At 49.6% G+C, this 25,102-nt stretch overlaps 3 long non-coding RNA genes across 7 annotated transcripts; 2 read left to right on the plus strand and 1 right to left on the minus strand.

Annotated features, from left to right (window-relative positions):
• The first annotated feature begins 965 nt into the window (after positions 1–965).
• On the plus strand, positions 966–10,747 carry LOC139084435 (uncharacterized). The gene is made up of 3 exons (XR_011541790.1): positions 966–4,843; positions 5,963–6,344; positions 7,393–10,747. It is a non-coding gene; the product is annotated as an uncharacterized lncRNA (long non-coding RNA).
• A 712-nt stretch (positions 10,748–11,459) lies between these two features.
• Positions 11,460–13,151, minus strand: LOC103543187 (uncharacterized). The gene is made up of 3 exons (XR_011541796.1): positions 13,071–13,151; positions 11,996–12,089; positions 11,460–11,863 (listed from the first exon to the last, which is right to left on the minus strand). It is a non-coding gene; the product is annotated as an uncharacterized lncRNA (long non-coding RNA).
• Positions 13,152–13,168: 17 nt separating this feature from the next.
• LOC139084436 (uncharacterized) lies at positions 13,169–23,005 on the plus strand. 5 transcript variants are annotated; one of them, XR_011541794.1, is made up of 6 exons: positions 13,193–13,276; positions 14,339–14,554; positions 15,122–15,312; positions 15,702–15,800; positions 21,533–21,620; positions 22,013–23,005. It is a non-coding gene; the product is annotated as an uncharacterized lncRNA (long non-coding RNA). The 5 variants fall into 5 exon arrangements; XR_011541793.1 differs by lacking the exon at positions 15,122–15,312 and having other exon boundaries at positions 13,169–13,276; XR_011541792.1 differs by lacking the exons at positions 14,339–14,554; positions 15,122–15,312 and having other exon boundaries at positions 13,174–13,276.
• The last annotated feature ends 2,097 nt before the right edge of the window (positions 23,006–25,102 follow it).

Raw genomic sequence — 25,102 nt, forward strand, 5'->3', positions numbered from 1 at the left:
GTTCATCAGCAAGACTTCCTTAGAAGTGACCATTCGGTTGGTGAGGCTGCCAGTTTGTCCTTGTATCCAGCTGCGACGCCAGTTCCGAGATTTAGGGGGCAGTCTGCGCCCGTGTTATTTCATTTAGTCTGCCATAATCTATTCCAGCATTATGTCCTGCCAGAATCTTTCCAACGGTATGCAAAGATAGAGCCCTCAAATATCATAAGTTCCTGCTTAGACACTGCCTCCTGTACCATCTCTGAAGTAGGCGTCCACTCCCATCAGTCTGTAAGGATCGGAGCCCTGTGGCTGCAACAGAATCTGTAGTCCCTTTGCGCCAGCCTCGTTCCCCCCAAAAGACGGTGAAAGACCTTCCGTTCAAATTACGCCATGACCGGTGTGTGCAGCATATTTCAGTTCTCTCTTCAGTCACTGAGCTTTCCAGCCAGTCATGTAAAGCCTGCTCACCCGGATGACTCACAAGGTCTCATTCCCAGTGGGTCAGACGACTTGTCTCTGAAAGACCAAAGCATCTATTTGTCATTATGGATCTCTCCTAAAGCTTATTCTTGCTGGGCTAAAACATGGCTCACAAACACCTTTAGATGTGTTTTCTTTATATCTGTTTAATCGTTTTCTAAAGGCAGTGTCCAAACTGACTTTCTTTGTACAGTCCAATGTTTTGTTTCCCAATGCTCTGCCCATTTGACAGGACCCGAGAGTCAATATAAACATAGACTTCTCCCATTGGTTTGTTACCAACCAACTCACAGTTGTGTACGTTACACATAATTGCATACATTGGCTGACTGTCTCCTCCTTCTTTGACCTGTTTCCTGTTGGGCGTTCAGGTGTTGTAATGTCGCTCACTACTTCCACTGACATCCCTGGAGGACAGTGTGCTAACAGTAAAAGCAGTTGTTTTCCATTGCTATTTATCAAAGTTATCATACTCTCTTTAAGTCAGCATATTTGTGAGCATCATGAGTAGTTAATATCTATGGCAGTCAATTCTTCAGTTAGGTCAAAAACTCCAATTTGGAAATGAGAAATAACTTCTCTATTATTCTGGCTTTTTGGAAAAAATACACCATTTCCATTTCAGGTGTGTGTGCTGATGTGCAGCTTCCTGACCTCCTTTATAAAAGTGACTGTTGGTCCAAGAGAATACAGAATGAATTCTAGACAGAATGACCGCAGATCCCGGGCTAAACATTTAGTGTCCACGGGGTCCAAAATTTTGCCAAACATGTTTTTCTAAGATGTCCTGTTCTTCTGAGCCAACTCATTTGCGACTCCAAAAGCCTCAAGCCATTTTCTCTGCCATCTTGCGGCCACTGCCATAAAATCTGTTTTGCCTCTTCTTACGGCACCCACAGTGGGATTTGTTTTGTTTCGTGGCCCTAGAGACCCAGCCGTTTTCCCAGCTTCTTTGAGCGCATGAAGGACCTCCTGCTTCTGTAAGATCAGTGGAAATCAGTGGCTCTCTTCGTTATTTGGTCTATACAGTCATCATTTGGGTCATTTGGGGAAGGTGTTGTTTTTACAAGTCACTGAGTGCTGCTAAATGCAATTGATTTTCTCTCGCTACATGACACTACACCCCAACCATGGATTGTATTCCCGAAAACATCACTTTCTGAGTGGGATCTTGAAAGTTTTTGAGATTCATTGCCGAATCACACATTGTTCAGTCATTTTGAGTCCATCTCTCTGTTTTTTCTCTTGATACGGCTACTATGTAAACAAGATCTGTGAAATGAAACACAGGAAGGAGGCCCATGCCAATATTTGGGACACTCAACTATGACGGTTGGTCACCAGGACACTCTCTGGAGGACATTCTCTAGACTTTTCGTGGTGAATAATGTCATGGAAACAGAAGTCGAATAATAATGAAGTATATTTGAAATCTGTAGAATGTTATAAATCAATGTTACCTCATTAAACATAAAAGAAGAAAATTAAAATTAAAGAAAAAGCCTAGTTAGACTTGCCTCTTTATTTCTCCAGCTGGCCAGGACATAGACAGTAACTACTGAGATCAGCAGTTTTCTCTGGTGACATTGGTAGTGTTGACTGCTTGGAGCCAACATGGAGCCTAATTGCTTGTATCCCGAGAGGCTGAAATCTGGCTGAGGTCCTAGGTCACTGGGCCAGGAAAGGTCATCTATCTGCTGGAAGAAACAGAAAGGGGAGAAGGACAACCAGCGAGGTCATCCCAAGGCAGCACTGGCCACTTCCTGCAATGACCCACTACCACTACGTTTTTCATGACTTCCTGGTTCCTAGACTGAGAGCTCTGTGAAGCTGGAATATTTTCTTCATCTCTGTATTCATGGCTCCCAGCACCAAGTCAAGCCCTGACGAGGCTCTCGTGACATTCGTTCACTGATCGAATCAAAGTGGTTGCAAATCATCATCTCGCTACATTCTTGTCCCAAATGTCCTGTCAGGAATGCTCTGCTCTCTCTCAGGATGTAGCAGATGCCCAGCCTTAGAGAGGAGCCTGCCCTACACTCTCTAGGCCCTATGACACTCACCTGGGGTCAGCTCTGCTGATGACGGGACTGTCCTCAGGGCTTCCACTCAATGGTTCACCCTGTCATTAGGAAGAGATGTCCTCGGCCTCCCCTCCCATCCTCTGGGCTGCCACGACACCCAAGTTTACGAGAGCTACCACATGGTATTGAAACTGTCTGCTTGTATTCTTCCTCTCACTGCTCTGATTTCCTCAGGGAAATCTCACTCTTTTCTGAACTCCAAGTTCTTAACACTGCATAGGGGAAATTAAGCTCTCAACAAATATTTAAGACATATTGTGTGTGAAGCCTTTCTCAACATAAATACAGAAGAACATTATTAGGATCACTGATTCAGATGCAAGGGTTCCCTAGCCATGGCCCTCCTGGCTTTAGGGCACAACTGTTTAACGTAAGAACGGACATCTCCAGCCTTTCCTCAAACATCATTTACCCCTCTAAGCCCACACTTACTGCGAGGGCATCCAGTGTGAGGGCAGCCCCAAGGTGGAGGCTGCGGGGTCTAGGGCAGAGCCTCATGGTCGCTTCCTCCTCTTCTTGGAATTGGTGCTTCCCAGAAGGAGAAACCAACCCCGATCCATCCTTGGATCTCCTTGGCAGGTGCACAGGTTCACCGTGGAGTAATTGCTCTCCCAGTCCTCGCTGTTCAGCCCAGGCCTGCTCATGCGGAGCTGGGTGATGCTGTACGCATTCCTCAGTTTCCCTTGACTTTTCTGAACTCAACTTGGCCTGATTCTCACCTCCTTTGGCAACCACCTGCTCCACCAGTACCTGACCATTCTTTGGGTTGTTCTCAGCCTCCAAACCTGCTGATTTTCTTTCTTCCATCTGCTCTCTCAGTTCTGTGTTTTCAGCCCGCGAGCTCAGCTCAGGCTCCTACAGGAGACAAACAGAGAAGGGACCAAGGTCGGCTCTTGGCTGCAGTTCCCAGGGCACATTTAACACGCAACTCATTCCTCCATGCACTTAGAGAAAACCGAGCAGGAAAGGATTTTGAGAATTTGAATAACAACCTTATCTTACTGATGAGCAAACTGAGGCCCAGAGAGAACAGCAGATTTTCCCAGGATCCTTCACCACTTGACGGCGGCAGAGGCACCACAAAAGCATCGGCCACAAGATTCCATGTGCAAAAGCACCTACCACACCCTCCAGGAACCCACATCTGAATCTGAAGGGACACTGGATCAAACATCAGTATTTCCACTGTTAGAACAAAAATATCTGAAGGACCTTGTCGGGGACAATTCTTTTATCACAGTTCTATAGTCTTCTCATGTATACTCAGCAGTTTTCAAGCCGAGTTGGCACAATGAGACCAGCACACACAAGTATTAAGTACAATTTATCACAGCGACCATTGAATTGTACTTAGGGGGGCCAGCCCTGTGGTCGAGCGGTTAAGTTTGCCGGCTTTGCTTTGGTGGCCCAGGGTTTCACTGGTTCGGAACCTGAGTGTGGACATGGCACCGCTCATCAGGCCATGCTGAGGCAGTGTCCCGCATGCCACAACTAGAAGGACCCACGACTAAAATATACAACTATGTACTGGGAAGATTTGGGGAGAAAAAGCAAGGAGAAAAAAAAGATTGGCAACAGTTGTTAGCTCAGGCACCAATCTTTAAAAAGAAAATGTATTTATGGGATCATCTGTGAAACGTCTAGCTCCTGTGTCAGAAGATCATCTTCCTGAGAGCAGGCGCGCTCTCTGCCTTGTCCACCCCATCTCCCCAGGGCCTCCACAAGAGCCCGCCAGATAAACCTCTCAGGAAATACTTGCCAAGTGGATAAACAAGAGTTCCCAGGAATAACTAACTTTCGCTGATGTCTTCTGGTCCCAGCCACATCTGCAGGCAAACCCTATCCCAGGTCTGTGTTGAAGCAATAGAAGCACGGCCTTGGGCAAGGCAGTCAGAGGGTCAAAGACCAGCTCCACCACGGACCCAGAATGCTTGTGTGGAGGATTGCATTACCCTCTTTGAGAGTATTTATCTCATGTATAATGGAGGAGAATGTAGAATGTGAAAGAGAGAAGGCAGCATTGACCACCAGAGTGGTGGTGGATGATTAAATGAGATATCATGCAGTAGACAGGGCTCCAATCCGTGGCCACCAGCTTCATAGCTAAAGACATCCACATCGGAGACAGTGTGGCGCTTGTTGAAAACGTCTGTGGTTAAGGCCCAAAAAACTGCATTTCACAAAAAAATTCCAAGGACAATCTCATGCAAGGAAAGAGCCCCACCATTAAACAAACAATCTAGGATGGAAACCTCCAAAAGCTCTAGGGGCAGCAAGAATGACTCAGCTGGAGCACGGTAAGTCCCTTGTCCAAGGTGTCCTTTGTGTGGGAAGTGTCCCCCTTTCCAGGAAGGGTTCTCACCTGACGTGGGACACAAAGAGGACCCTGCTTCCGCAGTCGGGGCTTCTAGAGTGCCTCCACTGTCCTTTAGGTTTTCTCTGCTCTAATCACTGGGGATCTCAACCCTCATCTGGGTCATTTCTGTCTGAAGACCTCTGTGATTTTCTTCTCCTCTTGGAGAAAGAGAGGGCGGAGGTCAGTTCTGGGGCTCCACAGTTCTAGGCTTTCTCCTAAGCCGCCTACGGGAGCGGAAAGAGATCACGACGGAGAGAAATCAGGTCAATAAAGAGGATCCCAGAGGAGCATGAGATCGCAAGGGCAGGCCCTCATGGGAGACAGTCAGAACCCCGACAGGGTCAATATCAGACCTATTCAGAGGGAGAGGACACACCGATCGATTCTGTGGGCAGAGGATCCAGTCCTGTCCTTCCAGACTTCTGATCTACAGAACTGTGAGATGACAAATGTGTGTTGTTTTATACCACTGTTTTTGTAATCTGTTAACAGGCAGCATTAGAAAACTAATTCAGATGCTTGTCTCTATTCTGTTGATTTTTTAATTTTCAAAACACGTATGCTAATGCCCATAAACTAAAAAAGACCAAAGAACCACAGTAAAAACCTTGTGCCGTGTAAATCTTGTGTTCCCCTTCCTATGACTGTTCCCAAACCCTTGTATCAGGAAGGACACTATGAAGGGCATTTCAGGCGCTGGAGGAATGTCTCTTTAATGGGACCAACCAAATCTCTAAAAGAGTGAAGAGGCCACGATACTTAACTCCCCATAACATTCTCTACGAATCCATCATCTACCTCTATTTTCTAAGTCAGATCATGTTTTAGCTCCTTGTTCTTCTGAACTCACCAGACAAGGTTTTATAGCAAGTACCAGTTCCCGGCACAGGCGAACCAATTCAAGGAGAGCAATAGAACAGACACTCTATTAAGTTCCCCAAACACATTGTTTACATTGAATGCAATCTCTCCTCCTATTCGGACTAGAAATAAAGAACAGTTCTATTTTTGGAACTCCATTTCTAACGAAAATTTCAACTTACAGGTCTCTATTTTCCAGGTTTTCTTCTGCTCGATTCCAGTCATGGACACCTCACTCCTTAGGGTTAGCGAGTTCCCAATGCCCTGCAGCCTGGACTCTCTCAGTGGAACTCAGGGGAACGCAACCTCAAACCTCATCTATGAACCAGGCCCTCACCCTCAAAATCCAGGACAGTGTGCAAACCCAACAGGCAACAGCATCCACCCAGGAGGAGGGATATGTTTGCACGTCTCTTGGCCCAGATTATCTGAGAGAACAGAGCAGTCATAACATAGAAGAGAACAGAGAAAAATCATATGGATTTCAGCTTTGCCAGGATGTCAGTGAAGTCAGACGAATGAGCATAAACTCATTGGAGGAACTCTCTCAAGAAGGATTTAATCGTTGACAAAAATAGACGGTAGGTACAGATGCTACCGAGTGTTGGCAAGAGGGTGGAGAAAAGAATATTCTCTTAAATGATTGGGAATATGAAGTGGTAAAGCTTCTTTGCAAGGCAGTAGGGCAGGATTTAGCAAAACTATACATGTACCAATATATTTCTAAACCCAGCACTTCCCTTTACAGAGACAGATGCTAGAGTAATACTTACACAAGCAATGATAGATATAGACACAGACATAGATATAGATATACAGATGTCCCATGCAGCATTGTTTGTAAAACACTGGAACGAAGTCCATGGCCATCAATTGGAGAACACTTATTTATAGTGGTCCATCCATACCCTGAAAGGGTCTGAAGCTGTTTGAAAAAACAAGGCAGCTAATAACAATGCAGATGGGGATGGACTGGGAAGAGCTAAGATGTACTGAGTATTTACTCTGTGCCAGGCACTGGGCTCAATGCTTTCCCTGCACATCTCATTTAAACCTAGGACAACGCAGCGGGGAAGAACTCCCATTTCACCCATTTTTAAGTGAGAAATTGAGCCACAGAAAATTCAAGAAACTTAGCCAACATCACACGGTTACCCAGTCAGGTTTGCACCTAAAGCTTGTGAGACCAGGGTGCTCTCTTTCCTGGTTCTTTATTTGAGGGATTTCCAGAGAGAAAGAAAAATACCAGCCTCTGATGCCCTGAACTGATCTGACACTCACAGCCTGACCGTTTTGTTCTCATGCTGGAAATAAACCATCTCACATCCAGAATATCAACCTCAGACAAGATTACTCTCAGACTTGCATAAAATGAGACAAATCAAGGCTACCTCATAATTTTGTCCAGGCACAGGCAAAGACAAGGTCACTATGCAACCTACAAAATCCCAAACATCCTCCTCTTTTTCTAAGGAAATGGCTGTTACTTCGTTAGTCCAGTCATTGAATTGCCCCTGCTGACAACAGTATTCAGTATGGAACACACCCTGCCTCCTTCCATCCTTCCCCACATCACCCAGCCAAAGCCCAAATCCTCTAATACGTTCCTTCTAACGCCCTCTTTCTTAGATCGTGGGGTGTGTTCTTTCTGGCTGCAAGGAATAAAAGACCGAACTTGCTGACGAAGAAGTGTGTTCCTGGCGATTTGGCTTAAGGGAATTGACACCAGCTTTCCAGGAGGAGCAGCTGTAAACACCCAGCCTCAGGAAGGAAGCTTATGTTCTCTGTGAGATATCTAGGCTCTGAAACTCCACAACTTGTTTTCACCCTTAAAGAAAAAACAGATTCTTTCCACCTAATCCTTTTAGTAACCAACGTGAACCTTAGGAATTTAGGCAGGATTTTTCCACGTCTGATTTAAAGTCGAGAGATTGAGGACAAGGTGAAGAGAGAATCTAGTTAAGAGAGAACGTGCAGGACAACTATAGCTTAAAAGGACCTGGGATCAGTGAAAACCCGGTGTCCCTCGCGGGGCCTGACCACCCTCCCTTCATCTGACAGATGAACCAGCCCACCTATTACCCAACGAAAGGCGGGCGCTGGTCCTCTCTGCCAGGTCTCTCTAGCCCCAGGCTGCCGCAGCCTGGGCTCTTCTCCCTTGTCTAACCGCGCCAGCGCCAGAAGACCTGGAGTCCAAGAATTGTGTGGAGATATCTACACTACCATCGTGTGATATCCTAAGAATCAGAAATTTCTGTTGGTGACAAAGTGACAGGACTGTCATATGCCCACATTCAGACGGAAAAGCTACATTTCTTGAAGAAATTAGTCAAGTAAAGACGTCATTCTCCCACCCACCTTAGATGTACGACGTTTTGCAGTGCATGTCGCTGGATCGCGTGGCAAGGGCTGTTCTAGGCGGTTTTGGTGACCGGCGGCCTCCATCAAAGGCATGGAGCACTTGGCCGGCTCTGTGGGGTCTCCTCCCGCAAAGGGGCAGGGCCCCTCCCCCTTCCTTTTCCTAGGAAACTGCGGGACACTGTTCCCAACTCCTCTCCCCTGGTGAGTGTGAGAGCGTCATGACTGCTCGTTTCTTCCCCGGAAATCCTGTTCCTCATATCTGTCCTTACCAGACACACCTTCTGAGTTCATCTTTCTTCTCCTTTTATTCCCTCAAAATCTTGCTCCCATTTCTAAATCACATCCTTGGCCTGAGCCTGAAAATCTTTTGCTGTTGCTCTTGTTCCTTCTATGGTAGTTTTAGTCCTCAAGCGCTCTTGTTCTAAAGTGGTCTCCGGATGAAGCGCCATCCCCAGGCATGAGGCCTAGCACCCCGCGGCCTAAACCGGGAGGGTGATGACGTCACTTCCTGCTCAGTTTCCTGTCCTGCCATTGGCCGGGAGGGTGGAGTGGGAGGGGAAAAGTGCGGGCAGGAGGCGGTGCGTGGGTCAGAAGGAAGTAGCAGTGAATGACACCAGGCCAGGGGGCGGGTCTTATGCAGATGAGACAGGTCCAGGGGCTGCTGTTCAGACTCCCGTTGGTCACAGACTCTATGACTTCCTGAGCCACAGGGATGGAGTCCAGGATGGTTGCCTGAATTTGAGAGCAACTTCTTTGCAGAGGACCCCAGGGACTGGGGGAGGGGGTCCTAGAGACTGGGAGTGGACTGTGTAAGGCTATAAGGCTATGCCAGGGCGGCAGGGAACGATGTTTCATGCGCTGTGCCACAGATAGCCCCCAAATGGAGGTGCTTCCTCAGGGTAAGGTTGCTGAATCGTACTTCATCGTTTGTCATCCCCATCATTTTTCCAACTTTGAGGGTCTGACTGTGTCATATGTGACCCCGAGTCCTGGTGCATGGGCTGTGTCCTGTTTGGGATTTCCTGAGAGCTGTCTTAATCCCGAGCTGTTCTCCTAATCTTTCTTTCCTTCCAAATTGGCCACTCTAGCTCTTCTGCTGATCTAGTGCTGTGGGCACTGAGTTCTCTCCTGCTCCCTTCATGAGGCCTGCCACAGACTCAGGGGAGGAACAACACTGGCCAGGTCCAGGGTCTTTACTGTCCGTTGCTTGGCTCCCGTTGCTGCTGGCTAATGGCTTTTGTTTTGTCGTTGCTCTGTGAGTGAGTGTGTGTGTGTTTTGCCACGTGTTTACATTGGGTGTGAGCTTTTGGGGACACATGAGAAAGCTGATGCTGGGAACCTCAGGCCACCTTCTGTGGGTTCTGCTGCTTCTCTGGCTGTCTGTTCTCTCCAGGTTGTTGACCTCTGTTGGAGGCCACTGTCCCCCACCTCTGCCTTTGGGCATTTCCTGTCTACAGGCCTCTGACATCCTTGGAATGCTCTGGCCACCCAGCCCTTGAGGAGCTCTTGCCTAGGAACCCACAAAATGCCTGGGGTAACTGGGAATCCTCTTCTCTGCCATGGTTATCAAACACACTTCCTTCTTAGAAGGTCCCAAGAATTAGGACAATTCTGAGTCCCCCCACCCCCACCCCCCAATAAAGCTTGGCATCTCAGTCCATGGCTCTAGAATGCACTGGATTCCAAGCTCCTCAGAGATACCCGCTGTTGGTCCAGGGACAATAGATCAGAGCTATGGTTGCCAGCACCATGCTTGTCACACAGGGCCTCCTCCAGTCCTGGTGCCACCACTTGTCTGGTTGGGACCAGGGCCCACCTCCTGGGCTTCCCCTGTGGGTCACGTGGATGGAATAGTGTCCCACACCTCCTAGTGCTGTGCAGATGGAGATACCCCAACTGCTCACTTAGCACAGTTTGTGCTTCCTGGTATGATCTGCATTGACAGAATGATATATTTTCTTCAACTGGATCATGCAATATGCAGAAGGCTGCAGAAAACATAAACGTACACCTTAATGAATGGCTGTAAATTAAAATAACGCCCACCTAGATCAATACCTACAATTTATGAGACTTCCAGAAGCTTCACACGTGCCCCTTCCTAAAGACATTTTATTCCCTGCCCTTAGCAGTAACCACAGTCTTATGTTCATGGTGTTCCATTCCTCGTTTACTTCATAGTTTCATTTATTATGCACTCCGCACAGGTCTGGGTTTAACCTGTAATCATACGGTATATATTCTCTTCTGTCTGGCTTTTTTCACTAAAAATTATGGATTCAGGAGTCATCAGTGATTCCTCCGTTGCCATGGCTAACGAACTATACCCCGATTTAGTTCTCCATTCTATTGACGATGGACATTTGGGTTGTTTCCAGTTTGCGGCTCTTTCACACAATGAGGCTATGGTTCTTATTGTGCAGGTGTCCTGAACTCAGTGGATCACACAACAAGGAGTGGAATTCTAGGGTCCTGTATTTCGCCTGTCCAAGACTTTCTGAGGTTAAAAAACAAATTATAACGCAAAGCTGCAGATTGTAAAATTCATATGAACAGAATAGAACAAACTGAATCCATGTGATTACTGGATATATAGATGCAAGCTTACATGTTCGAGTACTAATCAGTGTGTTTTCTATGTTCATCCTCCCCGCTCCATTCAAGTTTGACATCTCCACGTATCCAACTAGAATGACCTGGGAGGGCTAGAACCTATTCAGCAGGGGGACCCCATGGCTCCATGAGGAGACCTGGCCTACACATGCTTTTCTCTTGGGAGCTTTTTATACTTTGGACTCTCCAGACCCTCTCACAAGACCAGGGTTTGGCAAATGAAGGCCTGGGGTGGGGGTGGGGCGGAGAGTTGGGAGGCTACAGTCCTGTTGTGGGTGAAGGATTTGGGCCCAGGCTTGGGGATAGCCAGTGGAAAAAGAAAGGATCTCCAGAACCAGGGCATTGGAGGAGGAATGAGAGGCTGTTCCTGTGGAAAGAAAGGAGGCTGGAGGATGAGAGACCAGAATTTGTGTTTGCAGACTCGGATAAAGGGGAATTCCAGAGAGAGGGGCTGCCATTCTGGGGCCAGGGACTAGAGCCACCTTGGTATTCAGCTCCCCGTCCTCCACCTCTTCCTCCTTCTCCTCCTCATCTGCCCCTCCTCCCATATCCTGCCTCTCCATTCCCCTCCCCTTCCTCCTCCATCTCATGATGGCACACAGCGCGCCATAGGGAGCCACACAGTAGGCATAGGAAGATGTTTTAAGTTATTTTAAAATCAGAAGAAAAAGAAGTCTCTTCTGGTCAAAGAAAATACTTTAACACATAATAATAATAATTCATTTCCATTATGCCAACACAGTGGTAAAAAATACTTTTTAATATTTTATGGGTGAGAGCGCCCAGGAAGGCAAAAGTACATAGGCCCCACGAAAGTCATCATGTGAACTGTGTGCTTTGTGTGCATTTGCAGGGTATTGTACCTGAAAGCAAAGACCTATACAGCCAACCAAACAAGGGCGAAGGGCTCAGCAGTTGTAGTGCAAGGCCTCTGTCCCTGGTGCTCTTTGGCAGAATCTCCCCCCCTCCAGGGAAGGGGTCCTACTTGGAGGGCCCAGAAGAGATTCCTCCATCTGAGCCTTTAGTTCTTTCAGTCCCGCTTTGGCGTCTCCTCTCCTCTGGGTGCTGGATGTTCTCAGCGCTCAGGGGGAGAATATTTTCTTGAAGACCACGGTTACTGCCTCTACTATGGGGAGACACGAGGAAGAGATGCATTAGGCACTTATCAATGACCCAGTTTTCTCCACATCCATGGGGTTGATCTGGAGTGAGAGAATGATTTAAAGAGATCAGATCACTCAAGAGGTTCCATCCAAACCTGGCAGCACAAAGGCAGCTCCTAAGTGAAGAGTCAGCCCTGCTGTGTGGCATGTGGATAACTGCTTCCTTGGCCACATGGGCCCTGGAGACGACTGTGGCGGGAGACAAGGAGAGAGACAGCCATGAGGAAGCAGTGGGGGGGGGGGGTCACCAAGTGTATGAGAAGAAAAACAAACAAACAATGAGTCAGTCTATTGAAAAGAAAGATGTGTTTTAATTATGCAGGACGGCAGGAGGCTGTGATTCCTATCTTCTGGGTGGAATAAAGTCCCCTGAGATAACACCTCGTAAGTCAGGAAGCTTCATGACACCCCATATCACCTTAGAGATGGTACAATTAGCTGAAGGGCCTGATCCAAGACCACAAAGTTCATCAGAAAGAGAGCACCCGGCAGAGGGCCAGACCTCCAAAGAGGAGAGAATCGGGTTGCCTTGTGACAGCCGGGCCTGGGTCACCAACCTGGAAGTCTCCTGACCAGCAGGGCGCTGGAGGCACCTGGGGTTCCTGGGAGGGGATGGGGTTGGGGGAGAGGGCAGGTGGATGTGGGGGGCTGAGCCCTTCAGCCAGGAGAAGGAGAGCTGAGCCACAGTGCTCTGCGGTCTGAGAAAACCGTGAGGAGGAGATGAGAGCCCCAGGGCACGCTGGCTGGTCTCTGGGGACTTGGGCACCAGCCCCCTTCTGGCGTCCTCTCTGGGATCTGTGGATCCCTGAGCTCTGGAAAGGCGCCCATCCTCCCGAGCTGGGGGCCCGCAGAGTTAGCCCAGGCTGCTCTTGGCACGGGTGGGGGTGCAGGGTCAGAGCCGAGTGCAGGAGTGGGGTGCCGAATGCTGGCCGACCCCCGCAGACCTCGCGGTGAGCGACGCCACCCCTGCCTCCCTCTCCCAGGAGCGGACCATGAAGAGTCTGGGGGCAGAAGGGAGGGGAGACGAGGAGGGAACGGCCGGGGGCTGCAGGGCACGCTGGGGTCGGCACCGACCGCTGGAGGGAGGGCGAGTGGCTGCTTCTGGGGGGACAACAAGCGGCCGTGGAAAGCGGTGCCCGAGGCGGCGGGGGTTCGGTGGGTCGCACTCACCGACGACGCGCAGCACGTTCCGGGAGCGCCAGGTGCGCGGGACAGAGCGCCGGCCCAGCTGCGGAGCCCGCCCCGCCCCGCCCCGAGGACGCGTGCGCGCAGGCCCCGCCCCTCCGCCCGGCCCCGCCCCTCGCTCCCCCTCCTCTGTGGTTCCTGCCGAGCCGGCTGCGGCGGCGAGAACCGGAGACCCCGAGCTGCGGCGTCAGGTGAGTCCGCGGCGGGCCCGGGGCCGGGGTGGGCGAGCTGCCGGGGACGGGCCGGGGGCGGCGGACGCGAGGGGCGATGCGGGGTCCGAGGGTGCGGGCGTCTCCATCGGGGACCCCCATTCGCCACCCACGGCGTCCCCACCGGGGTCCCCGCCGCCCTCGGCCTTGCTGGGGCCGGCAGGCCTCGGACCGTTAGCTGGCGTGGAGTCGCCACCCTTAGACCCCAGAGTTCCAGGCAAGCGGCTTCGGGGGTGGGGTCGTTTCTGCCCAGAGGAGGCTCGCGGGGCCCGTGATGAGGGGTGGTCTGGGGCCGGCTCTGCAGCAGGGGGCGCCAGGATCCTAGAGGATGCTGCCACCCTGAATCAATCGAGGAGGCTCTAAAGTTCTCCAGAACCAACTAGAACCCCTGCGATATTTTCAGGGATGCGAATGCCACAGGTCTGGGTTGGGTAAGATGCAGCCTCAGGATGGGAGACCCCACCTCTAGCGCTGCAGACCCCCTTAGTGGGTGGAGCCCCCATGCCGCGCGCTTGGAAAGGCTCCCCGCCCTCAGGGTCTCCAGTCCCCCACCCGTGCCCCGCCAGCCAGACGAGGGTGCCCCCTGCACCCAGCTTCTCTGTGCACTGCTCCCGTTAAATTCCCTGGGGAGGAAAAAAAAAAGCAAACAAATTCTCCGGGGAGGAAAAACCTGGAGTCTAATTAGCGTTTAGGCTTCTCATCGAGAAATCGTTTACCCTATTCTTCCGGGCCAGCGTGGATGGAGGGAGAGAAGGCGCCGAGGGTTTGGGCAGGTGGGATTCAGGGAGAGCACTGAGCAGTGGGGGGGACATCCACCTTTGGTTGAGGCCCCCCCTGCACAGGTTGTTGGCTTCCCCTCTCAGATCAGCAAGGGGAGGGGGGCGGATTTAACCATCTGACTCAGACCCCCTGGAGGGGAGACAGGCTGTGCCTCTCCTGATGCTCCTGGACCCCCGCACTATTGCTGGGTTCCCGAGGCCTGGACCCTGACTGCTGGTCTGTGTCACCCGCTCTCCCACCCCAGGCGTGCCCTCTTCTGTGCAGGTGCTGGCTCGGCCCTGGCCCTCAGGCTCCTGCGCGCATGGCCCTGCCGGCCCTCTGCTGCCCCCTGCGGCCCTGCGGGGAAAGCTGCCCGTCCGGGCCTGGCTGACCCCCTCTCTGTGCAGTGGCTCAAGTGGACTTAACGGCCAGGTTCTTGGTGGGGCTCAAGGTCATTCCCCAGGCATTGGCCTGTGCTGAGGTGACTGACTCCAGCCCCAGGTGAGATGTCTGCCCTGCTGCAGGCCACATGCCCTGCCCATGGCCTGACCCCACTCCGGTTGTCAGCGCCCACCTAGAAGCAGAGTAGAAAGTATCCCCTCCAGACAGCAGGGCAGCCAGGGCTCCATGGGGCCCAAGAAGTCTTGGTTTACAATCCAGACCTGTGACTGCCTTTGGGCAGACTCACGCGCCGTAACTGCTCTTATCACACTTGTCACACACAGACACAGGCCTAGTTCTGGATTGTGTGGTGGCACAGCAGGATGACTCACGGTAGCTTTAAGAACACTTTCTCAGACTCACACACTCACACAGAGGCACACAGGCCTTTGTGCTCCCGCAGGTGGCACCCGAGGCCCCAGTTGGGTGCGGGTGGAAAAGAGGTCCCTCGATCACTGGAGGTCACACCCATGGATGATGGAGGGTGAGCGTGTACCCTGCCTGTGTGCGCTGGTGTGCCCAAAGTACACGATGGACACACAGATCCTGTGCTCAGACGTCTACACCAGGGACACCGTGGGTGTGCCGTGTGTCTCCTGGGTGCTCATCGCTCTCTCTCCCCAGCAGTCTGGCCTCCACTCTGTCTTCAGGGGTGCTTCATATAGTTCTTCCTGGCACCTCCCGGGATGTGACTCTGGGCCCCGTGGCCATCATGTCCCTCCTGGTCTCCTTCTACACCTTCCGTGACCCCCCCTGTGCTGTGCTGCTGGCCTTCCTGTGGGGCTGCATGCAGTTGGCCATGGGGCTCCTGGGCTTGGGTGAGACTCTTTTCCTGCTGAGGTGGGGGCTGCGTTTCTGCTCTTCCTGGGGCCCCGAGGCACCTGCCTCCTGCGGCTGCCCCTGCCCTCAGCATTTCCTTCTTTATATTCCGAGGGCTGTCCCTGTGTGTGTGTGGGGGGGGGGGGTGCCCTCAGCCCTAAGCCCTACCCCGTTCTGCTTAAAGGCCAGGACACTTGGAGAAGTGCCCAGGCCCTCAGACCCTGGACTCCCTTTCCTGCTCTCCAAACCAGCCCACACAGGGCATGTCACACCCTCAGCCCTTAACCCCAATCCCACCCACAACCCCCTCTCCCAGCCCATGTCCACCCCTGTCCTCTGGGACCGGGCAGAGCTGTGACCAACTTGGTATTTCCTCTTGGCTGGCCAGGGTTCCTGCTGAAACCCTGCCCCACCATCTCCGGCCCCGTCAGTCATTAAAGGTCTCACCTCTGCTGCTACCGTCACCATCGGCCTTGGGCAGATCAAGGTAGGCTCACCACTTGGCACCAGGGCAACCTGCTGGGTAGAGGACCAAGGCTGGGTCCTGGTATGTGTGGGTTAGTCCTGCGATTCCAGAGCGCGAAGCACACGGTGCTCACATGGGCCTCCATGAATAAAATGACCCCTTTCGGGAGATGTTGGGGGAGGGTCAGATTCTGCCACAGGTCATTTGGGGCACTAGTAGTGAAAGCCCCGACTCCTGGTTGAGTTTTCCCCCAGTGCTTCTGCTGCCTCTACACAACACTAGCCTGCAGCCGCCACAGATCCTGAGCGTCCTGCCAAAATTTCCACAAGCAAATGAATCCCCATGCTCATTCAGCTGGGTGATTTCATTTTTAGATATTTTTCCAATTTCTGTTGAATATATTTCAAATGCCATGCTTCTTTATGTTTCTATTTAAACCTCGATAAGAAGCACTAGATCACGGCAATCCATCATCCGAGGCCGTCACTGATTCTCCTTTCCCAGGCTTTGACGTTCCTGGGGGGCAGGAGCTGTTGTGGCCCCGACCATGGCCACCCAGCGCTGTTCTTGGTATAAAGTAGCTCGGGTGGGTGTGCAGAATGGACGCAAGCTGCTTTCTACTAATGAAGTTGTGGGGCTCTGGTGGCAGACTCAGGGCCACCCCCTGCGTCATGACTTGCTGTCCCCACCGGGCCTCTCCAAGGCCTGGTTCCCACGGCCAAGCTCTGCTCCAGGCTGGCCCGTGACGGTCTTCCTTGATGGCGGGCAGGGGGCAGATCAAGGACAGGAGGAGACGTGTGTGTGAGAATCAAGTTCTGACACGTCTTCCCTCTCTCTCTGTGCTGGGACTGGGGCCACACTCTCCCTGTGCTTATTTCTCACCACACCCCCGGGAGGCAGCTTTACCATCGTCTCCATTTAGAGAGGAGGAAACCCCTTAGAAAGGTGGGGTGAGTGCGATTTCTATATAATGTGCACACACACGTCAGGGGAAGCTTGGCAAATGCGGTTTCATGGGATGGTCTGTCCTCTATTCTGGAACAACATCCTTCCTTTTTAGGGTCAAGACTGTTCCTTGATAGAATCATAATGCGGGTAGAGGCAGCTTCCTTATGCATATGTACTTGGTGACCCTACACCCCCAAAGTCATTGAACCTTGACTAGGTCAGGACAGCCATCTGAGAGCCCCTAGGCTGGGGTGGGTGGGGGTCCTCCTGACCTGCCAGGACAGAAGGGGAGGCGGAGGTTGGAGGTGTCTCCTGGCTAAGCAGCCGAGACTTCTGTGGCACCAGCACCTCAGGCCCCTTGGCCCTGGTGGGCGGCGTGAGCCCAGGGCAGTGTATTGTGGTCGGTGATGGTTGTGTGAACTGAAGGGGACAAAGATTGGCATCAAGAACAGGGGCACAGCTTTGTGACAAATCAGAATGTCTCTGTATTTGTGTTTGATCGCTCGTGGAAGGTACTTTAAAGCCTGTTGGATTTTAATAGACACGCCCTGCGACATCACTGCAAAGTACTGAATTCTCATGATCCTTTGTCACTCTGCCTGCTGGTCGTGCTGACCCACATTTATGTCTGTTATCTTATATAGAGTTTGGGATTAGATTCAGGGTCAACAAAGAGCCTTTTAAGAACACTCTTGGATTCTTTTCAGTTGTATCCTGAAGGCATCTGTCACTTCTGGAATCCACTCCAACCACGAGGAGGAGAGTCCCTCCAATGCCTATGATATGGACTCTTCAGGAGTTTTTAGTTTTAAAAGTGGGAATCTGGAAGACTCAGTTCTTCATGACTCCAAAATATTTATTTCTTAATATTTTAGTTTTTCACAAACTGATGCTTTTCAGAGAGATGTTGTTATTGGGCTCTTTGACTTCTGAGGCCATCTCTGGGGGTGGGGCAGTAATAAGTGGGGGTCCACTTTCACATTCAGGTGCAGATCCGTGTGACCCAAACTCTTACACTTCTTTCCATTTGATGACTTCCCCGTGTTCCCCTCCCCCTCGGGCTGATGATTCTTTCCTGACGCTTGTGAATATGTGTTTTTAAACCTTAGATGCCTTAAAAAAAATTAAAACATGGAAATCCTCGTGAATATTTCAGGATTTCCTGGTACCTTGAACGTTAACTAATAGAATTCCTCTGGGTTTTGTTGCCCTAGTTCAGGTCCTTTCAAGTGAGTGAACAAGATTCCATGCTCCCTTCTGGGGGTTACTGTCTATGTTGACGATGCACAGCGCAGTCTTTTAATCGTCGTAACAGCTTTAGTGAGATATGGTTCACGCACAATACAAGTCACATTGTGTGGCCATCTGCTTTCATTTCTTTTGGTGTGTACCTGGGAGTGGAATTTTGGGTCCTATGGTGACTCTCTGTTTCACTATTTGAATACCCGGAAGCATTTTTTCCAAAGTGCCTGCACCATTTTACACTCCTGCCAGCAGTGTGTGGGGGTTCCAGTTTCTTCATATCCTCACCAACACTTACCATCTGTCTTTTTGCTTCTAGCCATGCTGCGGGTGCGAAATGATATCTCACTGTGGTTTTGAGTGGTACTTCTCTGGTGGCTAATGATGCTGGGCATCTTTTCATGCTTAATGGTCATTTGTATATCTTCTTTGGAGAAGTGTCTGTTCAGCTCATTGGTCATTTTTAAATTGGACTATTTGGCTTTTTATAACTGAGTTGCCACAGTCCTTTGTATATTCTAGACATGTTTCTTATCAGATATACGAGTTGCAAGTTTTTATCTATATTGTGGATTGTCTTTTCACATTTTTTTTTTAAAGATTTTATTTTTCCTTTTTCTTCCCGAAGCCCCCCAGTGCATAGTTGTGTATTTTTAGTTGTGAGTCTTTCTAGTTGTGGCATGTGGGGCGCCGCCTCAGCATGGCTTGATGAGCGGTGCTGTGTCTGCGCCCAGGATTCAAACAGGCGAAACTCTGGGCCACTGAAGCGGAGCGAGCGCAGAACTTAACCACTCGGCCACGGGGCCAGCCCCTCTTTTCACATTCTTAATGGTGTCTTTTGAATCCCAAAAGTTCTGCATTTTGATGATGGCTAATTTACGCACAATAGAGTTTTACAAGTTGGAAATGATTTAGACATTAAATCATATTCTCATCCATATCTTGGTTATATAAGTTAAAAGCCAACTGTGAAAGGGTCAGGGAAAGATTCACATTAGTTCATTTCAAGATTTGCTAGAGATCCAACAGAACTCATCAGGGAAGATACCAAATATCAAGTATTTCTTTATTATCCGTTTAGTGTTCATGGGATCAGTATTTATATAGTTCCTCTCTCATTTCTGATACTAGTAATTTGTGTTTCTCTCTCTTTTTCTGATTATCCTGGCTACAGGTTTCTCCATTTTTAAAATCTTTTTTTAAGAACTAGTTTTAGGGGACCGGCCCGGTGGCACAGCGGTTAAGTTCACACGTTCCGCTTCTCGGTGGCCTGGGTTTCGCCGGTTCGGATCCCAGGTGCGGACATGGCACCGCTTGGCAAAAGCCATGCTGTGTGGTAGGTGTCCCACACATAAAGTACAGGAAGATGGGCACTGGCTCAGGGCCAGTCTTCTCAGCGAAAAGAGGAAGATTGGCAGCAGATGTTAGCTCAGGGCTAAAAAACAAAAAAAAACAAAACCAGAGAAGGCAAAAATAATTTGAAAAGTGCAAGACAAAAACAGAAAGATCAAAAGCAATTTGTAGAAATCGTTACAAATATGGTAGATATTAATCCAACTATATCAATAATCAGTTTAAATAGGAGTGGTCTAAATACAGCCAGTAAGAGACGGATTTCATCAGCCTACATTAAAAAAATAAGAACAAACTACATGCTGTTAACGAGAAGCTCACTTTAATTATAAAGATACAGCTCGGTTAGAAGTAGACGCAACAAGAAGTCAGGCTAACACAAATCCAAAGAAACCCACAGGAGCTGTATTAATTTCAGAAAGCAGATTTCAGAACAAGGAAAATTCTCAGGGACAAAGAGAGGCATTCATATGTTAAAGGGGTCAATTCTACAAGAAGACGTAACAATCCTTAACATACATGCCTCTAAAAACAGAACATCAAAGTATGTGGGGAAAAACCAATAAAACTGCAAGGAGAAATAGACAAATCCACTGTCACAGTGGATGGACCCAGAAATGGACAAATCCACCCCCACAGCACTAAGCACTGCTCTGTCAGTAACTGACGGACGCAGGAGGTGGAACATCAGTAAGGACGAACTGAACGGTGTCATCCATCAACTGGTTCTGATAAACATTGATCAAACACTGCACCCAACAAAAGCAGAATGCCCAGGCTTCAAAAGCTCACATGAAACATTCACTGAATAGAACATATTCCAGGTAAAAAAAAAATCACACTGCAACAAATTTAAAACAAAAGAAATCATATACAGTAAGTTCTCAGACCAAAAAGGACTTCAAAGTTTGAAACAAAAATGGAAAGATAGTTGGAAAATTCCAAGATATTTGCAGATTAAAGAACACATGGATCAAAAACAGGGGTCTCAAGAGAAATTGCAAATATTTTCCACTAAATGAAAATGAATATACAGCTTATCAAAATGTGTGGAATGCAGTGAAAACAGGACCCAGAGGGAAATTTACAGCAGTGAATGCACAGATTAGAGAAAAGAAAGAGCTGAAACAACAAGCTAGAGAAAGAAGAACAAAGGAATCCTAAAGTAAACAGAAGAAGGGAAATAAAAATTACAGCAGAAATTAATGACACTGAAAATGGGAAATCAATAGAGAAATTGATAAAACTAAAACTAGTTTTTTTTTTTTTTTTTGAGGAAGATTAGCCCTGAGCTAACTACTGCCAATCCTCCTCTTTTTGCTGAGGAAGACTGGCCCTGAGCTAATATCCATGCCCATCTGTCCTGGAGACAGCGAGGCCTCCTTGGAGGGAGATGGAGGCGTCTCTTCCTGGTCACCGTTACAGAATGTGAGGGCTGCAGAGGGGGCCTGGAGATCCTGGACCCGCCCCTCATTGCAGAGCTGAAGCGGTCGAGGCTCTGGGACGGGACCATAGGGACGAGGATAGAATCGAGTTCTGGGGTCAGCCTTCTGTCAACAAAAATAATCCATAGCCAATCTATAAATGAAAATTTGGGAGAGTTTATTCTGAGCTAAAATCTGAGGACCATGGCCCGGGGCCTTTCTTTCCAAGGAAAGAAAGGGCACCAAAGAAGTGGGGTGCACAGAGTGGTTATATACCCCCAAACAGGATGTTTCACGTATGCTTGAAATGTCCCTTTTACAATAGTTGTGAGACTACTCTGTCAGCACAGTGATTGATGGAAACAGCAGGTAGGTCTGCTGTCTCGGTGAACACAGCAGGGTGGCAGGTCTGCTGTCTCGAGCTGGGTGGTCACAGATGAGCTGGGTGGTCAAATGTGAGTGCAGCAATCAGTTCCTAGCCTAAGGAAAGATGCTTATCCCTAGGGAAATGCCAATGTGGGGGGAAGTTGCACGTTTATCTTAAGGCCATTTGTTCTTGCCATAGGAAATGTTTTAAAGCAGATAGACAATGCGTGTTCAACGGCCACAGTCAGGCCCTTTTGGAAAAAACAAAGTCAGGCCGAATTATGTTTATACAAAATGGCTTCCTCATATTCTCCAATATATCCTACTGCTTGCCATTTTTATTTGTCACTTCGTAATCCCAGGAGCAGCGGGGGCCCGAGTTCTAACCTCCACTCTGATGCTATCCTTTCTCTTCCCAAGGCCACCCCATCACCGTCACCGCCCTTGTGCACGCGGAAGCCTGTCTTACAGACTCTGAGGATTAGGACCAGGGACCAGCCGTCTGCATGTAATTTATCTCCTACTTCTGCTGCTTTTATTCCATTTATTTCCCATCCTTCAGCTCCTCTTTGTAGCCCTTTGAATTCCCTCTTTTGACGGTTCTCCTCCTGAAGGACCTGGTCTCGTCCAGGCACTTGAGGTCCTTGGGTCTCAGAGTCTGACTGTCCGCAGCCCTCCTCTCCCACTTTCTTGGCATCGCCCTGGCTCTGACCACGGGCTGCACATTGAACCGTGTTGAGAAGCCCTGACTGGCTCGGGCAGGGAGCTGGGCTGGGAGTCAGAAGAGCTGGGTCCCCTGTTTGGGGCCCCCGTGAAGCCTGGCTCTGCCCTGGGCACCCCACATGGTGTCCTCCTGCCCTGGGTGGCCCTGGACACACATGATTGTTTTCTGCCTTACAGCTATCAAGGTTATGCAGTTTTTCTTAAAAGAGATCATTCTACTAGGAATCTGACTTCAGACATCCTCTTGTCCTGGAGTCAAGAGAACGAATCAAGGAAGGAAAAGGGGCTGAAAGAGAACGAGAAGAGGAAATGTGAGTGTGGCGAGCGGAAGAAGAAGAGCCAACGGCAGATAAGCGCACTTCAAGGGAACCAGAAACCCCGAGGAGAGCGCTGGTGTGGCCGCTGGCACACGCGGCCGTGCAGGGACAGAGATGATGGTTAAGGTCCTGCTGGCAGGTGAAGGCTGTCCCGACAACATGCCCAGGAAGTGGAGACCCGGTCCGTGGACGGCCCTGAGTTTGCTAGGCTGAGCCCTCCACTGGCTCCGGAATTTGGAGGAGAGGGCTGGAGGTGCTCACAGGGCCGCCACGTGCCTGACCCCAGGAGGTGCAGGTCACACCGTGTTCTTTGTGAAAGGTATCCCTGCAGGGGCTCCACATGCTCGTCTTGCAGGACCCAGTCCTGCCCTCCCGACCCTCTCAAGGTGAACAGGAGCACCTCAGCTAGTCCAAGTGATGAGACAGTGTGGGGAGGCCTGACTGACCCCCCCCTCCATACCTCCCCCCCGAATTCAGGCCTCCTGGGACAAGCATGAAGGGGACAGAGGCTCCATCTCACACGGCAGGGGCAGGACCGCTTACTCGGCCCAGCTCTGCATCCCTGCGGGCGCTTAGTAGTCCCCGCATCAAGCAGGCCACCCTGCAGGGTCCAAACCCGGCTGGAGCTGCCCGACCCCTGGGGTCCCTCACGGCACCGGTTCTCAGGCTGAGGTTCTAGAGACTTTCCATAGACACAAAAAAATCAAACAGAACACCACAATTTGAAGGAAATTCAATGCAATGCTAACTTGTGATATGTTAAAGAATGAAGATTATAAATTACTTACATTTCCTTTATTTTCCAATTTTGTTAATAAATAAAACAAATATAACTTGTATTATACTTTAAAAAGCAGTGTCTTCTGGGATCTTTTCTTGCTGGAATATACTAGCACCATACAATTTATGATCTTATTATTAAAGTATAAACATTTTCTTTTATTTGAAAGGCACAGGCAAAGTTTGGTGGGGGTGTTAGAAAGAAAAAGGATTTTTAGGGGCAAAGGGCTGAGCTCCAGGTCTGGCCCATTTTCACTGTGCAGGTCTCAGGACGGGTCCTGCTGAGTGTGGGTGGAGGGCCGGGGTCCCCACGCCCATCCTGGTCGTCAGACCTCCTGCTCCTCACAGGGCCCAGCGGGAGGGACTCAGTTTTCATCCCGGAGTTACTCACAACATTTTTCCCAGGTGGCGCCTTGCACAGAGGAGCTGGCCTGACATCCCCTGGGACAGCAGGAAAGCTGTCCTTGCCCACTATTCTGGGTGGTTCTGGACTTTAAGAGTCTCCTGTGTTGGACAGATCCTGTGTGGCAATATCTCGCTTAGCCTGGTCCAAACTCCCACCTCCTGTCCCCGAATGTGCGTCAGGAACCCAAGACGGGAGCGCGGAGCCCACCTGCTCTGCCCCCAGGCTCTGCTCAAGGTCAGGCCAGCAGCGCCTGCGGAGTTAAAGCTCCACACTCAGCCCCCTGGCCCGGTGTCTCCCTGGCTTGACTGACAGCGACTCTTTCAATTATGTGAGAGGATATCGCGCATCTCCAGTGTTCCTATGTGACCGTGAAATACAGGTTCCTCACTGTGGGAAATAGGACTTTCAAATCTCTTCTTAAATAACATCTGATTGTTGCAATTTTTGCATTTGAAAGTCCTTAGAATTCTGAAATTCTAACGAATATCTGCGGACCTGAAGGAAAACTGAGTTCACTCTATCCGTGGGGCAAGGTCATGATTGAGAAATGAGGATCAATAAATGACTAAAAAATCCTGTCTTTCAGTCGACCATCTGTGCAGGGAGAGAACCACAGTGGGGTGCAGCAATGTGTGCAGAAAGTCAGAGAGAGAAGGAGTGGTGAGAACACTGAACTCGAGAACAGCCCTGGCCTTTAGACAACAGCATTCCGTGTCGACAGCACCCACGGGGTCAGTGTGAACCGTGGTAAGCAGGTGCAGTGGACTCTTAGGAAAAAGCTCCGTGATCTAATGCTGGTGAAAAGTAATCGAACCTGAAGAGGGGGTCGTGGGCACCTCAATTTGTAGCCAAATCAGACAGGAGTTGTGGGTAATGTGGGGACCCACTGCTGTGCCTGGCATCTGAAGTGGGATGGAAGCAGTCTTGTGGGACAGGGCTCTTAACCTGTGGGCTCCGACGCTGTCTCCGGGTAGACAGTGTCAGAATCGAGTTAAACCGTAGGACGCCCAGCTGGTGTCACAGAGAATTGCTTCGTGGGGGGAAAACCTCCTACATTTGTTGACTAGAAGTGTCAGCAGTGACGCGTCCCCTGTGAGGAGTAAAGGAGACACACGGCAGAGAAACGCAGGAGGGGGAAAGACTGAGTTTCTCTAACACAAATTGCATTTTCAGAAATGTCGTATTCGAGTAATTCATAAATCTCAAGAACGTTGCCCATCACCAACAATTATATATTTTTTCTTGGCTTTTAGACAAAATCAGACATGTACATTTAATTTCATTAATATTACTCCATACATATTTGTAAAAATTCCTGTTTAATCTGTAAACTACACAATGGTAGGGAAAACTGTCATTTTAATTTGACTTTGATACTTTCTGAAGACCCAAAACTTTCAGCTTTATTAATACTCACCCTTCACTAATACCTGAAATAAATACCCACTCATTTTGGCTCAACAACTTAGAATATGTGGGTCCAGGCTGACGGATACGCAACCTATCGGCTGGAATCGTGTGGAATCAAGGGAACTGAGATGGGAGTTGGCCGTGCCCTATGCCCATCCTAGGAGATAGATTCTTCACTTCTTGTTGCCATCGTGATTTACCGCACAGTGAAATATAAAAATGTAGGTGTATCAAAAATCATGAAGCTTATTTTAAGTATTTTTGAGATTGATAATATGGGAAGGTCATAATGCAAGTTCATAAATCGTACATCTTTTTAAAGTCCTTATTAATGAACCTTCAGTGAAATTTGGA

Source organism: Equus przewalskii, chromosome 7 (genome assembly GCF_037783145.1).
Source record: "Equus przewalskii isolate Varuska chromosome 7, EquPr2, whole genome shotgun sequence".
NCBI lineage: Eukaryota > Metazoa > Chordata > Mammalia > Perissodactyla > Equidae > Equus > Equus przewalskii.